Source organism: Gymnoscopelus braueri (genome assembly GCF_963280865.1).
Source record: "Gymnoscopelus braueri genome assembly, chromosome: 7".
Classification (NCBI taxonomy): Eukaryota; Metazoa; Chordata; class Actinopteri; order Myctophiformes; family Myctophidae; genus Gymnoscopelus; species Gymnoscopelus braueri.
Genome location: NC_137608.1, coordinates 57,956,972 through 57,966,560, shown reverse-complemented (window position 1 = coordinate 57,966,560; position 9,589 = coordinate 57,956,972).

Sequence of the window (9,589 nt, the reverse complement as noted above, 5' to 3'; positions counted from 1 at the left end):
ACCCCCATCTGAAAATGTATTGTGTCAGGGACCCCCATCTGAAAACGTGTTGTGTCAGGGACCCCCATCTGAAAACGTGTTGTGTCAGGGACCCCCATCTGAAAATGTATTGTGTCAGGGACCCCCATCTGAAAACGTGTTGTGCCAGGGACCCCCATCTGAAAATGTATTGTGCCAGGGACCCCCATCTGAAAATGTGTTGTGCCAGGGACCCCCATCTGAAAACGTGTTGTGCCAGGGACCCCCATCTGAAAACGTGTTGTGCCAGGGACCCCCATCTGAGAATGTGTTGTGCCAGGGACCCCCATCTGAAAACGTGTTGTGCCAGGGACCCCCATCTGAAAACGTGTTGTGCCAGGGACCCCCAGAGGAGAAGATTTATGTTTACCAGAAAAATCTAAATTATTCAAAATGTTCCAACCATTTTCAATACTTTTCTTTTTTTTTAAACAGCAGATCTACAAGCTCACAGCGCGGCACTTTGTGCCGCGCTGTGAGCTTGTAGATCTGCTGTTTTTGTGTAGCCAATGCATAACATTATAAAGTGGTTAAAATGATTGTGATGCATTCACAATCATCCCCCCCCAAGGACAGACCTGTAAGGGTCCATTTGGTTCCATTTAAACACTCTCAGAGTTACAGACCTGTAAGGGTCCATTTGGACCCCTTGGGGGTCCCCAGACCTGACATTGAAAAGCGGTGGTCTAGACCAGCGGTTCTCAAAGTTTGGTCCGGGGACCCCCAGGGGTCCTTGAGGGGGTTCCAGGGAGGGTTTAAAGTTAAACATATATAAATTGGCGTTTTGGAAATAGCAGATCTACAAGCTCACAACGTGTGAACTTGTAGATCTGCCATTTTCAAATACATCTTGGAACACATTTTGGAATATGTTTTTGAAACATTTTAATAACACAGATCTTGTATGGGGGTCCCTGGTACAACATGTTTTCAGAGGAGGGGTCCACGGAAATCCTCTCTAACACCAGTTCACTATAGTCTCCTTTTCTTTGATTCAGTCATCACCACAGGGAGATCAGATTACATCAGATTAGATTACAATAGATCAGATTAGACAGCGCTGCACAAACCTCCACTCCACAGATGTATAAATATGTATCATATATCATAATACTGATGATGATGATGATGATGATGATGTAAATATCAGTGTCATACGTGTGTCTCTCATTTAGAAACACTCATGTATTTGATATAAATATGTATCATAAATAGTGATGATGTAAATATCAGTGTCATACGTGTGTCTCTCATGTAGAAACACACTCATGTATTTGATATAAATATGTATAATAAATAGTGATGATGTAAATATCAGGGTCATACGTGTGTCTCTCATGTAGAAACACACTCATGTATTTGATATAAATATGTATAATAAATAGTGATGATGTAAATATCAGGGTCATACGTGTGTCTCTCATGTAGAAACACACTCATGTATTTGATATAAATATGTATAATAAATAGTGATGATGTAAATATCAGGGTCATACGTGTGTCTCTCATGTAGAAACACACTCATGTATTTGATGTCTATTTGACACAACAGAGTGAGGAACAGTGTGTGTTTGACTCTGGATTCAAACATCCACTAAATGCATTCATTCATCAATGAAGTCAAATCATTCATTGTTTATCTATTGATTCATTATTAGATCATTGTTTCATTATGTTTTCATTCCATATTATTCTCATTCTTCATAATGTTTCATTTCATGTGTTATTGTACGATCATTAAAGATGACATCATCTTCTCAGAGAGAGAGAGAGATTATTGTAAGGTCATTTGTAGAAGTAAACTGTAATTGTTTAATAAATGTTTTGAAAGTGTGTCGTTGTTCCTGTGTATTAATATTATTAGGACATTATTTCTGTTGCTTGCAGTGGTGGAAAGTAACTAAGTACATTTACTCAAATACTGTATTTTCTTTTACTTTACTGGAGTATTTACAATTTATTTTTTACAATTTTACTTCTACTCTACTACATCTCAAAGGCAGATATTTTTACTCCACTACAATTATTTGAACACTTTAGTTACTTTGTAGATTTTTAGTATTATAACAAAAACACTTCAGACCTATATATACACTTCCACAATTTGAAAGTAGCTTATCTACAAGCTCACAACGCGTCGCTTTGTGACGCGTTGTGAGCTTGTAGATCTGCTATTTTCAAAGGATTTTTATTCATCTATATATACAATTGAAATGCAGGCGCATGCGCGAGTAATTTGAGTAATTTGTTTGTTTGTTTGTAAGTTTGTCTAAAGTTTGTCACAAACTGCGCATGTTTGGCGAGGCACACACACACACACACACACACACACACACACACACACACACACACACACACACACACACACACACACACACACACACACACACACACACACACACACACACACACACACACAGAGAACGCCTTCGGAGATGGGTCTTTGCGAAATCCCGAAGTGGAGTTTTGGTCATTGGAACGGTGCACGTGTCCTTAAACCCTCTGGCTCTGTACTTGGTCTGCTCTTTTTTTACCTTCTAAACCGTTGCCAAAAATATCTGATATACCAGCTCACAACACACTGTGACGCATTGTGAGCTTGTAGATCTGCTATTTTCTGCAAATGTTCAACTATATGGAATATGGATGCTAGGGTTCAAGTGGTTCATGTAAAAAAACAACGGACCCCCCCCCCTTTAGTAACTCTGAGGACCCCCTAGAGGACCCCCTGTAGTAACTCTGAGGACCCCCTAGAGGACCCCCTAGAGGACCCCTTGTAGTAACTCTGAGGACCCCCTAGAGGACCCCTTGTAGTAACTCTGAGGACCCCCTAGAGGACCCCCTGTAGTAACTCTGAGGACCCCCTAGAGGACCCCTTGTAGTAACTCTGAGGACCCCCTAGAGGACCCCCTAGAGGACCCCCTGTAGTAACTCTGAGGACCCCCTAGAGGACCCCCTGTAGTAACTCTGAGGTGTAAATATAGTGTTCCTCTGGAGTGAGTGTGTAAATATAGTGTTCCTCTGGAGTGAGTGTGTAAATATAGTGTTCCTCTGGAGTGAGTGTGTAAATATAGTGTTCCATTGGAGTGAGTGTGTAAATATAGTGTTCCTCTGGAGTGAGTGTGTAAATATAGTGTTCCTCTGGAGTGAGTGTGTAAATATAGTGTTCCATTGGAGTGAGTGTGTAAATATAGTGTTCCTCTGGAGTGAGTGTGTAAATATAGTGTTCCTCTGGAGTGAGTGTGTAAATATAGTGTTCCATTGGAGTGAGTGTGTAAATATAGTGTTCCTCTGGAGTGAGTGTGTAAATATAGTGTCTCTCTGGAGTGAGTGTGTAAATATAGTGTTCCTCTGTAGTGAGTGTGTAAATATAGTGTTCCTCTGGAGTGAGTGTGTAAATATAGTGTTCCTCTGGAGTGTGTGTGTAAATATAGTGTTCCTCTGGAGTGAGTGTGTAAATATAGTGTTCCTCTGGAGTGAGTGTGTAAATATAGTGTTCCTCTGGAGTGAGTGTGTAAATATAGTGTTCCTCTGGAGTGAGTGTGTTAATATAGTGTCCCTCTGGAGTGAGTGTGTAAATATAGTGTTCCTCTGGAGTGAGTGTGTAAATATAGTGTTCCTCTGGAGTGAGTGTGTAAATATAGTGTTCCTCTGGAGTGAGTGTGTAAATATAGTGTTCCTCTGGAGTGAGTGTGTAAATATAGTGTCTCTCTGGAGTGAGTGTGTAAATATAGTGTTCCTCTGGAGTGAGTGTTTAAATATAGTGTTCCTCTGGAGTGAGTGTGTAAATATAGTGTCTCTCTGGAGTGAGTGTGTAAATATAGTGTCTCTCTGGAGTGAGTGTGTAAATATAGTGTTACTCTGGAGTGAATGTGAGTGTGTAAATATAGTGTCTCTCTGGAGTGAGTGTGTAAATATAGTGTTACTCTGGAGTGAATGTGTAAATATAGTTCCTCTGGAGTGAGTGTGTAAATATAGTGTTCCTCTGGAGTGAGTGTGTAAATATAGTGTTCCTCTGGAGTGAGTGTGTAAATATAGTTTCATATATAATATATGAAATGTAATGTTTTCATATTGGTCAAGGTGCTCAGTCACAATGTTTCCGCATTACATATGCATGTTTTTATAGTGTGTGCGTGTCCGCGCATTTCACGCACGTGCACGAAAATGCACGTGCACGTGACTGCGCATGCATGTACGCTCCCCCGCTTCTAAAAGTAGCACTAAAACACTGAACACACCCACTCTCACATTGGATATGTTATCCAATTAATTCTTGTTCATATTCCATCCTGATTGGCTAAGATTCACATCTAAAGTTTGCTGTAGTGGCTTGTTTGAACAAAATGCCGCAAATCATGAACGCAGCGTCCGATTGCGGTCAAACTTTGCACGCACATTCACACTATGTTGAGGAACAAATGCCACCCTATTTAACATTGGCCTGTTATAGCGCCACCAGCAGGTCTAATTTTGCAAAACACATTTTTGGAACACATCAACTTTCAATTCCAGAGCCACAAACCAACAGTCACTGAACATGTTTCACTGCCACACCGGGCCCCAACATGGCAGCAACATGTTTCACTGCCACACCGGGCCCCAACATGACAGCAACATGTTTCACTACCACACCGGGCCCCAACATGACAGCAACATGTTTCACTGCCACACCCCCAACATGACAGCAACATGTTTCACTGCCACACCGGGCCCCAACATGACAGCAACATGTTTCACTGCCACACCGGGCCCCAACATAACAGCAACATGTTTCACTGTCACACCCCCAACATGACAGCAACATGTTTCACTGCCACACCGGGACCCAACATGACAGCAACATGTTTCACTGTCACACCCCCAACATGACAGCAACATGTTTCACTGCCACACCGGGCCCCAACATGACAGCAACATGTTTCACTGCCACACCCCCAACATGACAGCAACATGTTTCACTGCCACACCGGGCCCCAACATGACAGCAACATGTTTCACTGCCACACCCCCAACATGACAGCAACATGTTTCGCTGCCACACCGGGCCCCAACATGACAGCAACATGTTTCACTGCCACACCCCCAACATGACAGCAACATGTTTCACTGCCACACCGGGCCCCAACATGACAGCAACATGTTTCACTGCCACACCGGGCCCCAACATGACAGCAACATGTTTCACTGCCACACCGGGACCCAACATGACAGCAACATGTTTCACTGTCACACCCCCAACATGACAGCAACATGTTTCACTGCCACACCGGGCCCCAACATGACAGCAACATGTTTCACTGCCACACCCCCAACATGACAGCAACATGTTTCACTGCCACACCGGGCCCCAACATGACAGCAACATGTTTCACTGCCACACCCCCAACATGACAGCAACATGTTTCGCTGCCACACCGGGCCCCAACATGACAGCAACATGTTTCACTGCCACACACCCAACATGACAGCAACATGTTTCACTGCCACACCGGGCCCCAACATGACAGCAACATGTTTCACTGCCACACCGGGCCCCAACATGACAGCAACATGTTTCACTGCCACACCCCCAACATGACAGCAACATGTTTCACTGCCACACCGGGCCCCAACATGACAGCAACATGTTTCACTGCCACACCCCCAACATGACAGCAACATGTTTCACTGCCACACCGGGACCCAACATGACAGCAACATGTTTCACTGCCACACCGGGCCCCAACATGACAGCAACATGTTTCACTGCCACACCGGGCCCCAACATGACAGCAACATGTTTCACTGTCACACCCCCAACATGACAGCAACATGTTTCACTGCCACACCGGGCCCCAACATGACAGCAACATGTTTCACTGTCACACCCCAATCTGACAGCAACATGTTTCACTGCCACACCGGGCCCCAACATGACAGCAACATGTTTCACTGTCACACCCCCAACATGACAGCAACATGTTTCACTGCCACACCGGGCCCCAACATGACAGCAACATGTTTCACTGCCACACCGGGCCCCAACATGACAGCAACATGTTTCACTGCCACACCGGGCCCCAACATGACAGCAACATGTTTCACTGCCACACCGGGCCCCAACATGACAGCAACATGTTTCACTGCCACACCGGGCCCCAACATGACAGCAACATGTTTCACTGCCACACCGGGCCCCAACATGACAGCAACATGTTTCACTGTCACACCCCCAACATGACAGCAACATGTTTCACTGCCACACCCCCAACATGACAGCAACATGTTTCACTGCCACACCGGGCCCCAACATGACAGCAACATGTTTCACTGCCACACCGGGCCCCAACATGACAGCAACATGTTTCACTGTCACACCCCCAACATGACAGCAACATGTTTCACTGCCACACCGGGACCCAACATGACAGCAACATGTTTCACTGTCACACCCCCAACATGACAGCAACATGTTTCACTGCCACACCGGGCCCCAACATGACAGCAACATGTTTCACTGCCACACCGGGCCCCAACATGACAGCAACATGTTTCACTGTCACACCCCCAACATGACAGCAACATGTTTCACTGCCACACCGGGACCCAACATGACAGCAACATGTTTCACTGTCACACCCCCAACATGACAGCAACATGTTTCACTGTCACACCCCCAACATGACAGCAACATGTTTCACTGCCACACCGGGCCCCAACATGACAGCAACATGTTTCACTGCCACACCGGGCCCCAACATGACAGCAACATGTTTCACTGTCACACCCCCAACATGACAGCAACATGTTTCACTGCCACACCGGGACCCAACATGACAGCAACATGTTTCACTGTCACACCCCCAACATGACAGCAACATGTTTCACTGCCACACCGGAACCCAACATGACAGCAACGTGTTTCACTGTCACACCGGGCCCCAACATGACAGCAACATGTTTCACTGTCACACCGGGCCCCAACATGACAGCAACATGTTTCACTGCCACACCGGGCCCCAACATGACAGCAACATGTTTCACTGCCACACCCCCAACATGACAGCAACATGTTTCACTGCCACACCCCCAACATGACAGCAACATGTTTCACTGCCACACCCCCAACATGACAGCAACATGTTTCACTGCCACACCCCCAACATGACAGCAACATGTTTCACTGCCACACCCCCAACATGACAGCAACATGTTTCACTGCCACACCGGGACCCAACATGACAGCAACATGTTTCACTGCCACACCGGGCCCCAACATGACAGCAACGTGTTTCACTGCCACACCGGGCCCCAACATGACAGCAACGTGTTTCACTGTCACACCGGGCCCCAACATGACAGCAACATGTTTCACTGTCACACCGGGCCCCAACATGACAGCAACATGTTTCACTGCCTCACCCCCAACATGACAGCAACATGTTTCACTGCCACACCGGGCCCCAACATGACAGTAACATGTTTCACTGCCACACCGGGCCCCAACATGACAACAACATGTTTCACTGCCACACCGGGCCCCAACATGACAGCAACATGTTTCACTGCCACACCCCCAACATGACAGCAACATGTTTCACTGCCACACCGGGCCCCAACATGACAACAACATGTTTCACTGCCACACCGGGCCCCAACATGACAGCAACATGTTTCACTGCCACACCGGGCCCCAACATGACAGCAACGTGTTTCACTGCCACACCGGGCCCCAACATGACAACAACATGTTTCACTGTCACACCGGGCCCCAACATGACAGCAACATGTTTCACTGCCACACCCCCAACATGACAGCAACATGTTTCACTGCCACACCGGGCCCCAACATGACAACAACATGTTTCACTGCCACACCCCCAACATGACAGCAACATGTTTCACTGCCACACCGGGCCCCAACATGACAGCAATAGAGCTACGTACATCTTGAACCACATCAGCACATGACACGAACAGCATCAAACACAAACATCATACAACACAAACTGCAGCAGCAGCATCATCCAGCAAAGGAAAAGGAAAAATTAGGTCTGTCACAATTATTACATAATCACCTGAGCGCAAGTATTTCAAATAATCGCAATACTTTTTCGGATAATCGACATAATCATTTCCATGTTGAAAAATGTTCATAAGTTTTCAAACATTTTCAAAAACATATTCATGTTTTTTTTAAGTATAAAGTTATTGAGTTATGCAAGTTATTTGTCATATCTGACCGGTGCACCTTTTGTTTACGAAGACAGACACATTTTTATTAATAATGTTACAATGTTCAGTGTACGATGCAATAATGAATTAATTCGGACTAGTTAATCCCAATTATTTGAGCGACAATTAATCGTCAAGTAAAATGTCATAATCGTGACAGTCCTAAAGAGGTTCTTACTTTGAGTCGTCTTCATCAGCCGTCTTCAGGGGAAACCCCCGAGAAGGACGAGGTCTTCGGCCGTTCGACCGTGCGGACCAAGTCTTCGGAGGAATCCCCCATGCAGACAAACCCATGGATAGAGAGAGATCTCCAGATCTCAATCTCTAGGGCAGGGCATCCTCGGATGAGCCTTCCAGCGGGCGTCTCCCATCATCTCCATCCTCCATACTGGTTAGCTTCACCAGTACTTTACATCTCTCTGGTTAGCTTCACCAGTACTTTACATCTCTCTGGTTAGCTTCACCAGTACTTTACATCTCTCTGGTTAGCTTCACCAGTACTTTACATCTCTCTGGTTAGCTTCACCAGTACTTTACATCTCTCTGGTTAGCTTCACCAGTACTTTACATCTCTCTGGTTAGCTTCACCAGTACTTTATCAGAGGTGGATGGTCTGGGTTGGTTAAACTGTAGGTGAGAACCCCAGTCTTCTGGGCATTTACGTATGTGTGTGGGGGTGTATGGGTGTGTGTGTGTGTGTGTGTGTGTGTGTGTGTGTGTGTGTGTGTGTGTGTGTGTGTGTGGGGGGGGGGTGTGTTTGTGTGTGTGTTTATAAAATAATTAAAAAAAAGACTACATTAGAGAGTGATCTAGATTCTAGACCTCCTAGTTGTAGTAGCGAAGCCCAGTTCTTGCTCCCCTCCTCCACTGATGGCCTGTCTTCAGGCTTATAATGAAGAGGAGGGGGGAGGGGGGAGGCCCCTGCAACACCTCTGCCAGCCTTGAGTATCTGAAAGAAAGAAAGAAAGAAAAAATAATTCAAGTAACCGATAGCCACGTATACGTATACTTTATTCTGTCACAACATGCAGCCTAGTATACGTATACTGTATCCTGTCACAGCATACACAGCCTAGTATACGTAGAGCTTGTAGATCGGCTATTTTCACAATGTTTGCCTCTTTTTCTTACGTAACATTTGGCCAATTTAGTATTAAAAGTCATAATTGTAACTTTATAAATGTGCAAATACCCTGTATACACTTATAGGGCATAGCAGTGGCGGCCATTTTGTCACTGATAGAAAACCCATTAATGTTTCCCATGGATAATTCCGAAAATAGTTTTTATAAATGATGTTAAGCCTGGAACCAAGCCATCCAGGATCCTGATGAATGTGCCCAGTGGTGCAAAA